This window comes from Tamandua tetradactyla, chromosome 5 (genome assembly GCF_023851605.1).
Source record: "Tamandua tetradactyla isolate mTamTet1 chromosome 5, mTamTet1.pri, whole genome shotgun sequence".
Taxonomy (NCBI): Eukaryota; Metazoa; Chordata; class Mammalia; order Pilosa; family Myrmecophagidae; genus Tamandua; species Tamandua tetradactyla.
In genome coordinates, this window is record NC_135331.1 from 47,050,098 (window position 1) to 47,062,669 (window position 12,572).

Sequence of the window (12,572 nt, forward strand, 5' to 3'; positions counted from 1 at the left end):
TAAAAATCTGAAAATAACTAGTGCTGGTGAGGGTGCAGAGAAATAGGAACTCTTGTTCATTGTTGATGGGAATGTAAAATGGTGCAGCTGCTCTGGAAAACAGTTTGGCGGTCCCTCAGAAAGTTAAACATAGAATTACCATATGATCCAGCAATTCACAATTTGCTTTTAATCCTTATATTTTGGAAAGACCTGAAATTTGACTTGGGATTATTATTTTTCTCAAAGAGTCCAGATCTTTTATTTTATGGTTAGTCCATTTCAAACAGTAACAATAGGTATAATGTATCAAAGGCCTGAAACGTGTTAGGTTAATTCTTAGGAAATCATTCATCATCAGGGCTAGAAGAAGCAGATACCTTTACTCTGCAGGCAGCCAAGGGTTGGAGATGTTGTCCAAACTCACAAGTAACAGATTCCAAAGCGTATCTTCATTTCACAGTATGTGGCCAAGGCTACGGGGAGAACTATGACCTTTGAAATAGCACCCTCTTATTCTGGTCCAATTCTTCCCCAAAGTGTGGAGCATAACCAGGCCACTCCACCAAATGGGAGGGAGACACGATTTGTTGCCAAAAACAGCCAAGAACAAAGGCAGAAGAGTGCAAGTCTGCAGCAGGCTTGACTCTTGCCAATGAAAACCGGCCCATGTGTCATATCTGGCATGTCTATACATGTTGCCAACAACCCCAAAAGGAGACAGTTCTTCCTCTTTAGTCAGAGTGTTATTGAGTCATAAAGGAAATAGATTCACTTCAGCAGGCTTCTTCTTCCATCACAGTAAGGAAAAGATCCAAATTATACCATGTGTCACCCATGTGCTCCTTCTTCCTAATAATTAATTTTGGCTGCCATACCCAAATTGCATATTGGTACCGAGTATGCCCTTTTTTGCAAGTTCAAGTCTTATCTAGCAAAGTTAACGTCTCCCGATGCTCACATAGAAGTCGCAGTATTTTAGGACCCTGAAGAACTATTTAAAACTTCTCCCAAGACAGACCTACCAGAACTCTGTAAGATTAAACAAACTTCAAAGGCTTCATGAGGGGGAAAAACTGTCTTGACTAAGCCTGTAATTTAGACTATCTTTAGAGAGATATGATGTTATGAAGAGAGAGGCCCAGAGTGGCCAACCTCTTTTATAACAGATACATTTTCCTTGACTTAATTGTAAAGACTAAATGACAAGTAGAGAAGTGTTTTTGCAGGAGTGTGGGAGTCTCGAAGCCTTAGAAGGAAGTTGCATTGTGTATGGGTGGAAGCTGCGTTCCATGGCTAGTACAGAACAATCATGCATAGACTTCTTTTCACTAAACATCTTTTCATTTTTACCTTGAGCAGAATCAATACCCTCCTATTAATAGCACTTGATATATTATTTATAATAAGTACATATTACCATCTTGTATCCAGGAACAGAAAAAAAAAATACTTTCACATCCAGGGAAAAACAGATAAAAAGGAGCCCTTAATCTGGGCAAAACAAAAGAGAAAATAATGAGATTTTCATATATTAATTCATAACCTGATGTACCATGCTCTCTGAAAGTGTGAGAAGGAAACTGGTTTTGTCTGGAGATGCAATACCCTCAAATGATTAAACCCAAGAGATGAATCAAAGTAAACAACAGAAGAGCACAGCAAGAACACAGTAGTAATTATCAGTCACAGACTTCTTTGAACCTTGCCCTGGGGGGCTGTTTTGCAAACACACTACCACTTAATAGAAATAAAAGTCACTGTTTCATAGCCAGTAACAGAACTCTGTCCTTGGAAATGAAGAGGAATTCAGGTAGTGTAGACACGTGGAATAAGCACTGGGATGACTCTCATATGGCTGTAATTCTACATTTGAACTCAGTGAAGAAAAGGGGCAATCATAAAAATAAAGATAATTGTCCAAGTGTTGAGTTTATATCCACCTGTTACATACGCTCATTCTTCCATGTCTCTGCACTTTGCACATTTATATTATTTGCTTGATGATAAGTATTTACTATCTCCTATCTATCATCTCTGCTACACTGTACATTTTAAGAGACTCAGAATTTAGTTTTGCTCACTGTATAACCTCAGACTCTAAGAAAGGTCAGAATTATGCCACAGTGCCCAGTAAGTATTTGTGGACTTGTTAAGATAGTTGACAGCAAAAGACCAAGGGAAAATGCAGCAGTTCCTCTTGAGCAGGTGAAGCCAGCAAAGGTTGAAAGGGGGTAAGGAATGCTCAACATTGTCTAAATACATATTAATTACTGGTAAGGCTAGATTGGATCAGACCCTGTCAGCAGTTACTCATTGCTAAGTCCATTGCAGAAATATGGGCATTCAGATTCATTCAGGTGCGACCACCAGTGTCTGTGTACTGACGGCACATTCACAAAGACCATAGATGAAGACTTCTAACATTACCTTCAATGAGATTAAAATGAGATATGTCCTGTTAATTTATTTGTGTTTATGATTTAACTTCATTGATTTGTTGAGTGATTTTTTTTTAATATGCGAAAATTTGCAGAAGATTGTTTAGGGCATTTCATAGTTAGAATATATATATATTTAAATGTGTGTATCTGTATATATATCATATTCTAATATATACATAAATCAGAAAACTCCTCCAAAAAAAATGGCACAGGACGCTTGTGATCTGTCAGATGCCCAGCGGTCATTCTTGAGGGGTGTTCTTTATTACAATTTCATAGCAAAATGCAGGGTTCTCAAATTTAAGTAAACAATGACCAAAGCATTATAGAATGTGTAGGATTATCCTCTGTTTGGCCTTGACTGTTTGTCCAGTTTGTTTTTAAGCCCATGGATCATTAATGCATACCTGATAAGAGGGGACGCCTATTTCAGTTGCCTAAGAAGTATTATTTCTAACCGCGTGCATGTCAAAATGTATTCTTGCACCATCACCTTAGCACCCCACAAATAGCCCTGGCTCTCGCTTTCCTAGATGCAGGTGGGCACCAGTGTATCCATATCTAACCCCTGCAGAGAACAATTTCTATTGGACTAATAATGAGCTTTTCATACACAGAGGGAGAAATGGAGCAAGCCAATGGATTGCCACTGAAAAGCAGATTCCGGATAATTTCATTTCTCAAATTCTAGCTCAGTGGTATGCAGCCTTGGCAGTACAACTGGAATCACCTGAGAAACATTAAAAATAATACTGATGGGTTCCTGTCCATGCAAAATAATAATAATAATGATGATGATGATGATGATGATGATGCCTGGGTGCTGCTTCCAGAAATTCTTATTTAATTGGTCTGGATTGCAGTCTGGTGATCCAATAAAGCCAAAGTTGAGCAACACTGCTCAGTTTCAGTCTCCTCAGTTCTAGGAAGGGCTGATAATTACCACCTCCTCGTATACCCCTTGTGAGGGTTCAAAGAGATGTGAGTAACTTGAGTTCTTAATGTTTCTGAATTCACCAGCCTCCCTTATTTCTACCGGAGAGGAAACAGGAAAGGAAGTGGGGCGGAGGGCCTGGGAAAAGGAGGTAGAGGAATCTTTCCACAGATCTGCCCTCCCAGCTCTGCCAATTAGCGGTTCATTGAATTAACAAACTGCCCTTTGTCAAAGCAAACACTCTGGGAGGATTTAGCCTCATTCTCGCCTTAGTGTGAATGACTTTAATCAGATAATCTCCTATCATCTACTTGAGGATTTGTGATTTAAGGTCTAAGGGAAGCCAGGAGAGAGAGAGAGCTGGGCACCGAACACAACTCTTTTTGGGACCAGCACCTGTCATTTCTTAGCCTTTCCATCACGGCAGCATGAAATAAAAACAAAACAAAAAAAGCAACAAAACTTTTCCCTCACTTTGCTGGGGTATTTATTTGTTGGCAATGTGTTATCTGTCACGTCTCCGTCTAATAGCCCTTCCTGACTTTTGTGTGACTTTCTTTCAGCCAGTAAGAACTTACTATGTGCCAGGAAACTTTTATCATTTTCAAGTCTCTTGGACCTCTGTGAGAAGCAAGGTCTTACCCATCTCTAACCAACCCTGCCATCTGCTTGGCACGTGATAAGCGCTCAGAGCTTGGTGAACGAATTGAATGGTTGCATTTGCTATGCTGTTTTCCAGTTGCCTTTCACATCTGTCCCCACCTCTAGACTAGAGTGTGAGGCCGTTGAGGAAGACTGATTGATTTCTATATCCTCACTGCCAAGCACAGTGCTTGGCACATAGTCAGTGGGCAATAAATATTTGTTAACTGAATTAAGGACCAACAGCCAGTGCACTGATTCCTAAATTCAGAAATCAGAATTAATTTATAGCAGGAAAACCCATTTCCCATGCTGTTGGACAAGGCAGGGAGGGAAGAAGAAAAAAAAAGATGTATATGTAAGCTCCCTCCCTGTACCAATGTAACAAAAACTGTTCCTTTTCAAAAGTCTCTTTAAGACATCCCTTGAGGCATGTTCTGAAGGTAATTTCAGAAAACCCAGAAAAATAAGAAGGAATAAGAAGAACCAACAAAAAATCCAGTGAGAGAATCTACACAATGGACTAAAAGAGAGAGGGATGTGGAATATCATAGAAACCAAACAAAAGGAGCCTCAGGAACGAAATGGGTAAACACAGCAGGCATTTAGGGAAAAAAAAAATCAGCCCTGCTATTGGCATTTAAAAAAAATGTATCTGCCTTTAGGAACAAATAAAGCAACGGCTATATATTTTTAGATGCTTTTTTCTAAATGGAACAGAGAGTTAATATATAAAATGTTTAGGTTACAGTGCATAAAATAATTACAAGATAACAATTGCAGTGTAAGAATTATTAGATTTTAAATCTAATAATTTAATTTTTTTTATTTTAAAGACATCACAAGAGATTTTGGGGTTTGTTAAACTGCAACGGATAATTATATGAGATGGTAGAAAACATTTCGTAACTTTACATGTAATTATATTTTTTAAGTATACATTATATGTGAATTTTTTACCTTTTGGCTACCTGTTTCACATTTGTTTCTGTAGCTGTTTTATTTATTAAAATACCACTATCGCATTTCTTTTTTGTTTTAAATGACAGTCCACAGTAGAAGTCATATGTAACCCACAGAGAGTATTTGGAAATATATTAAAGATTACACAGATCAATTCAGGATCTGGGATACAGACTGTGAAAATACTACACTGGGGGTAGGGGGCGTGGGCAGGAGGTTTGACTTATTAGTTGTAAGGCTTTGGTCAAGAGTTAACTCTCCAGCTTCAGTTACCCCGTGGATTCATGAAGATTGTAAATGACTTGAGCAATGTCATTTGTTTTATTTTTTATTTTATTATTCTTTCTTAACATGGGCAGGCACTGAGAATCGAACCCTGGTCCTCTGGCATGGCAAGTAAGAACTCTGCCACTGAGCCACCTTGGCCCTGTCATTTGTTTTATAAGGCTACAAGATAAGATTAAGTGAAAATAAAATCAGAACACAAAAGGGCATTTACTGTACAATATCAACAGTACAAAAATATGCATTGAGAAAAGCCTGGAGGGAAATAAACTGTAATACTAACAGGGACTATTTCTGTGAGTTCCTGTGGATTGTTAGATAAACATTTCAACTTCAGTAATTTGAATTTTCTAGATTGTGCTGACTTTCACTTCGAAATAAGTCACATGCGCGCGCATGTGCACGCACACACACACACACACACACACACACACAAGATATATCTCACTTCTCCCATGGCATGGAGGTGGCCATTTTATGGGTCCTTTTCAGTCTTGAGATGGACGTAAAATTCTGATGTTTGCCGGATCCCACTGCTGAGAGCCTTCAGCCCAGTTTCTTCTACTGGACTTCTAGTCTCTGCATCTTCTTGTTCTCCTGCCAAGGGCTCACTCTTTGGGTTTGCGTCTATCTTCAGGTAGAAGGCGAATTTGGAAAAGAGTAGCGCACTTCCTGTATCTTAATCTGATGTTAGATCAACAGCCTCCCAACAGCTAGAGGAATCTAGTTATCCTCCTGTGAAGCAAGCCTGTATCAAGGGCCCTACCCAACCCCCAATAAAATCAAGCACTTTGACCCTGAGGTCTCAGGATTGTCTCAAGCCAAAAGTCTCAAGACTGTGTCTTTGCATTTTGAGTGTGATTATTTTCTTAAGATTTGTTCTTTCTCTCCTTAAACTATAAATTCCTTGAGATTAAGGAACCTGTTAGTTTTCATTCATTGTTGGATCCCCAAGCCCACAGTATGCTGTTGGGGCTGTATCCTTGGGACTGTTTGCCTGTGGTTCCCACTTGTTTTTTCCCCAGCTATTTCTCACTTCTTGGCAGACTCTGCACTGACCAGGTGCAGGAGGGGCAGGTTTAATGCCCCTCCCCACCCCCTTGACCTGCTTTATTTTAATTCATAGCATTTATGGCCATCTGAAATTACATCACTTATTTATCTTTCTCTCTTTCTATGTTTTTTTTGCATGGACAGGCATCGGGAATGGAATCCACGGCAAGCGAGGATTCTGCCATTGAGCCACCATTGCCCACCCTCATTTTCTCTGAATTTTTTCTTGCTTATTGCCTAGCTCCTCCTACTAGAATGTAAATTCCTCGAGGGAATGTAACTTGGCTATCTGGTTCATTTCTGTAACCACAAACCTAGAACAGGACTCAGCTACAGTCGATGCTCAGTAAACATTTGTGAAATGAATAGGTTGGTGTGTAAGGTGTTTTCTAAATGGAAAGCGGGAAGGAAAAATGTAAGGAAAGAAGGTAAAAAAGGAAAGGAACAGGGCCAGGTGGTATTTTAACCTTCCATTTGTTATTATAATTCCATGATTCCAAACTCTTAATTTCTATTTTTCTATTACCTGATCATCAAATAATTACACTAAAGATTTAGACAGAAGTTTTAAATAAAATGGCTTGATGGAGAAATACCTGGCCGAGTTAATATTTTAGCTTGATTTTAATATTTATAAGTATGTAAAAAATAATATGCTGATTTTATATAATATTTGTTCATTTGTGTGAGTCATATGTTATTTGGTAAACATACTATATAATAAATAATAGAAAACATTAATGCATTAAAATATTGGGCACAATTTTAAAAAATATTGTGTGACATATATAAAGGTCTTTAAAGAAAAATGAAATTCAGGTAATTCTATGAAGCATAATTTATTCAGGTAAAGAATGAATTTGAATTTAAGCTAAAGAAGAGCCTTCTGTACCCCACCCTCATCTATATAACATTTAATGTAGAGACATTTATTGCATCTACTAAAAAAATGATTCTCTATACAATTGGGCTTGCAACTCTTCTTTGCCTTCCAGAAGGCTTTTATTTTTAAACATGGAGTGGTAAGCAGGGATCTGAGTCTGGGCTCCAGTTTTGACCCCTGTGGCAATGGATTACTTTGATCTGAATATAATAAAAACTAAACTAAAACAGTATTCCAGAATCTGAACAGTATTCAGATTCAAGACCAGGATTCAGGTCTTTTCATTTTTTCCATTTTCATCTAGATGATTTTTTTTTTTTGCTAGAAAAAGCAAATTATTTGGGAAATACAGTAAGAACTTATTGAGCCGTGAATGCGGTACATTGGACAAGAAAGATACGATTTACACACGTACACTCATACACTAAAACAGGTATTCAAAGACTCCCATTTGGTTGAAAAAGATAAATGCTACCATTTCTTTATGTTGTCTTATTGGTAAACCAGGCAGTTGATATTATCTCTAAAAACCATATTCCTTAACTGTCTTTCTACAGGGATTCATTGGTATAATTAAGACTTGACTGAACTGAAATATTTCAGGAACCCCCTCATGAAACTGTGGATGATAACTACGCTTCATAGAAGTAGAAGAGACTATACTGCTCTCTTGGCACTGAAGAAATATCAGTGGTATTCTAAATGGGGAACTATTTACTTTTTATTACTCTAATGATTTTTAAATAATTTCCACAATTTGAAGTGCAGTTAGCCTCTGGTAGTTGAAAGCAGGCAACAAAATTCAATGTTTTTAACGTATCATCTGGCGTTTGTTACTGTGGTTCAAAATTTTAAATGTCGTTATTCACATCAAATATTATCAACGAGAATATATTAGGCTAAGCCAGTAGAAATGGAGTTTTATGTCACACTTTATTTCGACACTTTCTTGATATCTGGATTGACCACTGTTCTTATAGGAGAGTTTCCCTAGTCCTCTTTCCTTTGTCTAATGTAAAATAACATCTTTTCTCTTCTTTGTCATTTACTAGGATGTCTGCTCTACTATTTCTAACATCCAAGGGTCTTTCTAGTATTTCTTTGTATTCTGTTCAGTGGGGCAGAAAAATTGTTTCAATTTCTCTTTTGTTCCCAGAGGTTTTCCTATGCTCCTGTGCTGAAGTGGACAAATTCATTACCCCTTCTGCACCATACCCAGGTTCAAAGTCCTGTTTTTCTCCATGTTGCTCCAAATGGCAAAGTTTCTAACCCACATGCAAAAAGAACACCAAAGCTCTAAACTCGGAAGTCTATAAAGGTCTGAGAAAAAAGTGAAAATAAATTAGTATAAGTGGAATGAGCCTGCAGTGTTCCACTGGCTTTTCTAAGGAGAGGGACGGGAAACCAGCTGAGACACCCACCTGCCAAGAGATACCAAGGTGGCCCAGTTCATAAGTTAGACCTCTGTTGTCATAGAAAATGAAAGGCAAACTGAAGACATTAAAAAGGCAAGTAGCTAACAATCCAGTAAGTTAAGTCGGGGACTTGGGAGTCTCCAGGGCTCCTCCCTTCCTCATTCTCTGCATGAGTCATTTTTCCAGTCTGTCCACACCCATTCACCCATCCATCAGTCGCCACCCCACACTTCCATTCCCCCGCCAAGCTGCTGCCACAGGATCTTTCCAAAATACAAATCCAATGTTCACCTCTCGCCCTCGCGGTGTGAACTCGTCTAGCTTGCCACTGTTTTCAGAATAAAGTTGAGACGTCTTGTATTAACACAGACCTACTTTTAACTTCATCTCCTGTCATTCCCCCACACTTCCCCTTCCTTCGCTTCTAACAAAAGGACCTGCACGCCCCTGGCATAAGCCAAGCTGTTTTCTACACTTGTCCTGGAAGTAACTCACTTTCCATCTTGCTAATTTCGACATACCTTTCAAGGCATTGGTTAAACGTAACTCCTTCAGGAAGTCTTTCCTGATCCTTCTCTGGGCCTGCATGGGCTTGCCTCCACCATTTTAGCACTTATCCCTCAGGTAGAATTCATTTGTCATTTTCCTTGTAGAAATAGTATCTATCCTCCAGTGCAGGGACTCTTGTCCTAATGCATTCTTGTTTTCTCTGGCATAGTAGGCCTTTCATGCAGTAGTTGAACTGAACACTAAATTAAAAAAAAAAGGAAATCCGCATAGCTTGGAGTGGCAACTAATAGGTAGAGCAAAAGTGTCCATCCCTGTTGTCCAAGAAAGTGGTAGTCCTTTTAATTTGTTTCAACTTTGTGAGCACTTGAGTACTTTAAAATGATTAACACAGTACAGTGTCATGTTTTTTAAATTCCTTTTTTTTTTCAAAAAAAAAAAGGGCCGTACCAATTTAACTTACTTTTTTGTGCATCTAGCCAAGGGTCAACACCTTAAGTTTGTTATGAGGGCCTCTGGAAGTATTTCTGTATTTTGATGAGGCTTTTCCATTCCCTTCTTAAGCCCGTTCCACCCTCTTTAACACACCCTAACAACAAACGTGTAGGAAGTCTGTTGCACCAAATCCAGCATTTTGTTGTTTTTAGCTGGAATCATCTTTGAACAACTTATCAAAATCTCTTAACTTCAAAGGTAAGCATGCCCCAAATCTCCAAAACTTTACCATAACACAGAAGTCCCAGGATTCTTTCTATTGAAAGTGAAGGCCCACTTACATTTTATAAAGCCAGTCAATTACGGTTTTGAGACTGTGGTTTTTTTTTGTTCCAGTAAACAATATGACTTATTGGCCTTGGAATATTCAAGTAATTTAGAAATATTTTATTCTTAAAAGATGGGGCTTTGGCTTCTCTATAAATCATGTAATGATAGAGTCGGGAATAAAAGGGATTTTAAGCTTCCACATATTATTTACAAGCTACATGGGAAACCGGTATGTGAGTTGTTCATGGTTGTGTGACAATCAGTCTCATTAAGAAATTCCAAAACTCTGGACAGCCTGTTACTTGAGAAAGATACACATTTGCAGCCCTGCAGATGTTTTTCGCGCATGTTAGTAATTCAGGTTCAGGGTCTGTGCGGTGCCCGTTAAGGCGGCAATCCCGTCAAATCCTAGGGTTTTATTCTAATCTAATCCTAACCTTCAGCCTAACCTTGCCCTTGCCGGCTTCTTAGCAAAGCCCTATCCAAGGGCCTCTTTGAAAACGGACCTATTTATTCTGAAGCCCAGGGAGTCCGAAGAAGCCATAAGGAGTAGGAGGGCGTCCCATTTGCACCATAGCTCCGAGGTTATAATGTTGAACGTATAAAATGGAAGATACCAACGGGAGACCGAGGGGATGGGCGCCGGCTTCCCTTTGCTCGCCGCGCCGACGGGAGAATGGAAATGACCACCCCTTGCAGACTTTGTTCGGCCGAGGGGCTACGGCATCGCCAGGGGAAGTGCGGGAGGGCGGCTGAAAGTTGCAGAGCGGTTTTTCGCCGCGTGCATTCTTGGGCTCGGCAAGTAGGCGCGCGGCTTCCTGGTGGGGCTGGGCTGGCGGGGGAGGGGCCGCGCAGCAGCAGCGGAAACCAGAGCTCGGCGATAAGAGGCTGCACAGCGACATGCAACAGTCTTTTCACTGCAGCTGAATGAGTTGTGGCTCTCACAATGCTCCCGTGACAAGGGACTGACAAGTTCAATTTTAAATCGCGGGCATCTTGAAATCATGACTCTCACCATGCCTTGGACGCTCGGTCTACCGTCGGGCTGCCTCTGAAAAAAAAATGTGAGAGGTAAGTTTCCATTTGTACAGTTTCCTCGCGCTGCTCTAGTGCTCTTCATTGTTTGTACTCTTTCGGGGCTGTTACATGGCTGAAGGAGGAAGTGAGAGGAGGGTTTTTTTTTTTCCACCGGCTTCTGCTTTGACTGGGCAGGGGCTGGCTCGCCACAGTGGATGGTTTCCTATCACTCACCAATCTAGAGCCAAAAGGAAAGCAGAGGCTTTTGCAGCTGCAGCTCAGCTCCGAGCAGCGCTTGCCCGGGCTCTGCGGGCACTGTCAGGACACAGCCAGCACACTGTGTGGCAGCCTAGAAAGAGGGAGAAAGAAAGAAAGGGGGACTAAATAAACGAAACAGGTGGGTTGGAAGTGGACTTACAACTTGGTGACCCCTGTGTGAGGGAAAGATGCCGAGTCCGGGAGACGGGGAGCCGCGATTTCTTTCGGAGAGATCCCGCATCCCTCTCCCCCAGGGCTGCCATCCAGCCGGGTTTTCGGCTGGGCCAAATATGTGCACGGAAAGGTTAATTCTCTGCCTACTACCCATAAATTACGCATGACATGTTTAGCTGGGTTTCCTTATATGGAGAGTGCCGTATTTCAGTCCAGTTTGCCTTTTGCCAAGTTTACAGGGCGGAAGACGCCCTGCATAAGAGAGCTGCTTTTTTTTTTTTTTCCTTTTTTTTTCTTTCATCGTTTTGTAGTGCGTCACTCAAAAACTGTAAGAAAAGTAAGTATAGACCCTTTCTGGGTGGAGTCGCAATTCGTTGATTTCGTTTCTTTCTCGAAAGGTTGAAAAGCATGAAAAGTAGTTGGTATTTGGGTTCTGATTTTTTAGACAAAAGCAGGGAAAATATGTAGCCTTCCCGCCCCCCCAACCCCCCACTTTTTTTTTTTTTTTAAACGGAGCCGGAATCTGTTATTGGTAGTAATGTGTCATGTGAGAATACTTTGATTCTAGAGCCTGTAACACGAGCAGGTATATTGTGGAGCTTATGCTTTCCCCTCTCGCAGCACTTTAGAACTACAGGGTGTTGCCAGAAGAGTGATCCTGGTTCTTTAAGTCTCTTTGGGGCTGGGAGGATATGCGGCTGCTGGGCTCCTGTGATGGATTTCCGTGGAGTGTACTTCCCTAGGATTGAAATCGAGTAAGGAGCTGCCAGAAGGGATATTGTCACTGCCTTTACTCGGTGGGCCCACCAACACAGGCACAAGGGATGACACAGGGACGATAAACTCGGCCATACCCTGAGGAATTTCTTAAACAAATTAATACACAGGGAGAAATCCTAATTAATGCCTTTGAATTTGCAGGCCGTCTGCAACGTGCTTTGAAATACTACACCACTGGACACGCCGTTCCTCCCTCCTGGGTTTGAACGCACCGTCTGTTATTACACAGAGCGTGTTTAGTGCCCAAGTAGCCTATATACAGCACAAGGGATCCCACTCTGTATTATCTGTTGTGTGGGTTACTGAGCCTTGCTGTTTCTCCTTGCCTTGCGGCTGAGATAAAATATTATCAGTGACACATGTTCAAATGAAAGTTCAACGACGGTAATGTAAAATTCATCCGAAGAATGATCAGTCAGTGCTTCTAATGTCTTAAGAGGTAGAGTTACAGTCAGAGACGCTGAATAAGTTAT

The 12,572-nt window shown here is 40.5% G+C and overlaps 1 protein-coding gene and 1 long non-coding RNA gene across 15 annotated transcripts in view; one reads left to right on the top strand and one right to left on the bottom strand.

The window, feature by feature from the left end:
- Positions 1–12,572, top strand: part of MBNL1 (muscleblind like splicing regulator 1) — a 203,386-nt gene that overhangs the window by 13,427 nt on the left and 177,387 nt on the right. For 3 of the 14 annotated variants that reach the window (XM_077160817.1, XM_077160814.1, XM_077160818.1), the window contains exon 1: positions 10,717–10,941. The exons of 3 other annotated variants lie outside the window; for them this stretch is intronic. The gene's annotated coding sequence lies outside the window, so the exon portion shown is untranslated. 8 more of the 14 variants (XM_077160810.1, XM_077160821.1, XM_077160815.1 and 5 more) reach the window with 6 other exon arrangements.
- Positions 7,892–11,517, bottom strand: LOC143684127 (uncharacterized). Its single transcript, XR_013175858.1, has 2 exons — positions 11,306–11,517; positions 7,892–10,921 (listed from the first exon to the last, which is right to left on the bottom strand). It is a non-coding gene; the product is annotated as an uncharacterized LOC143684127 (long non-coding RNA).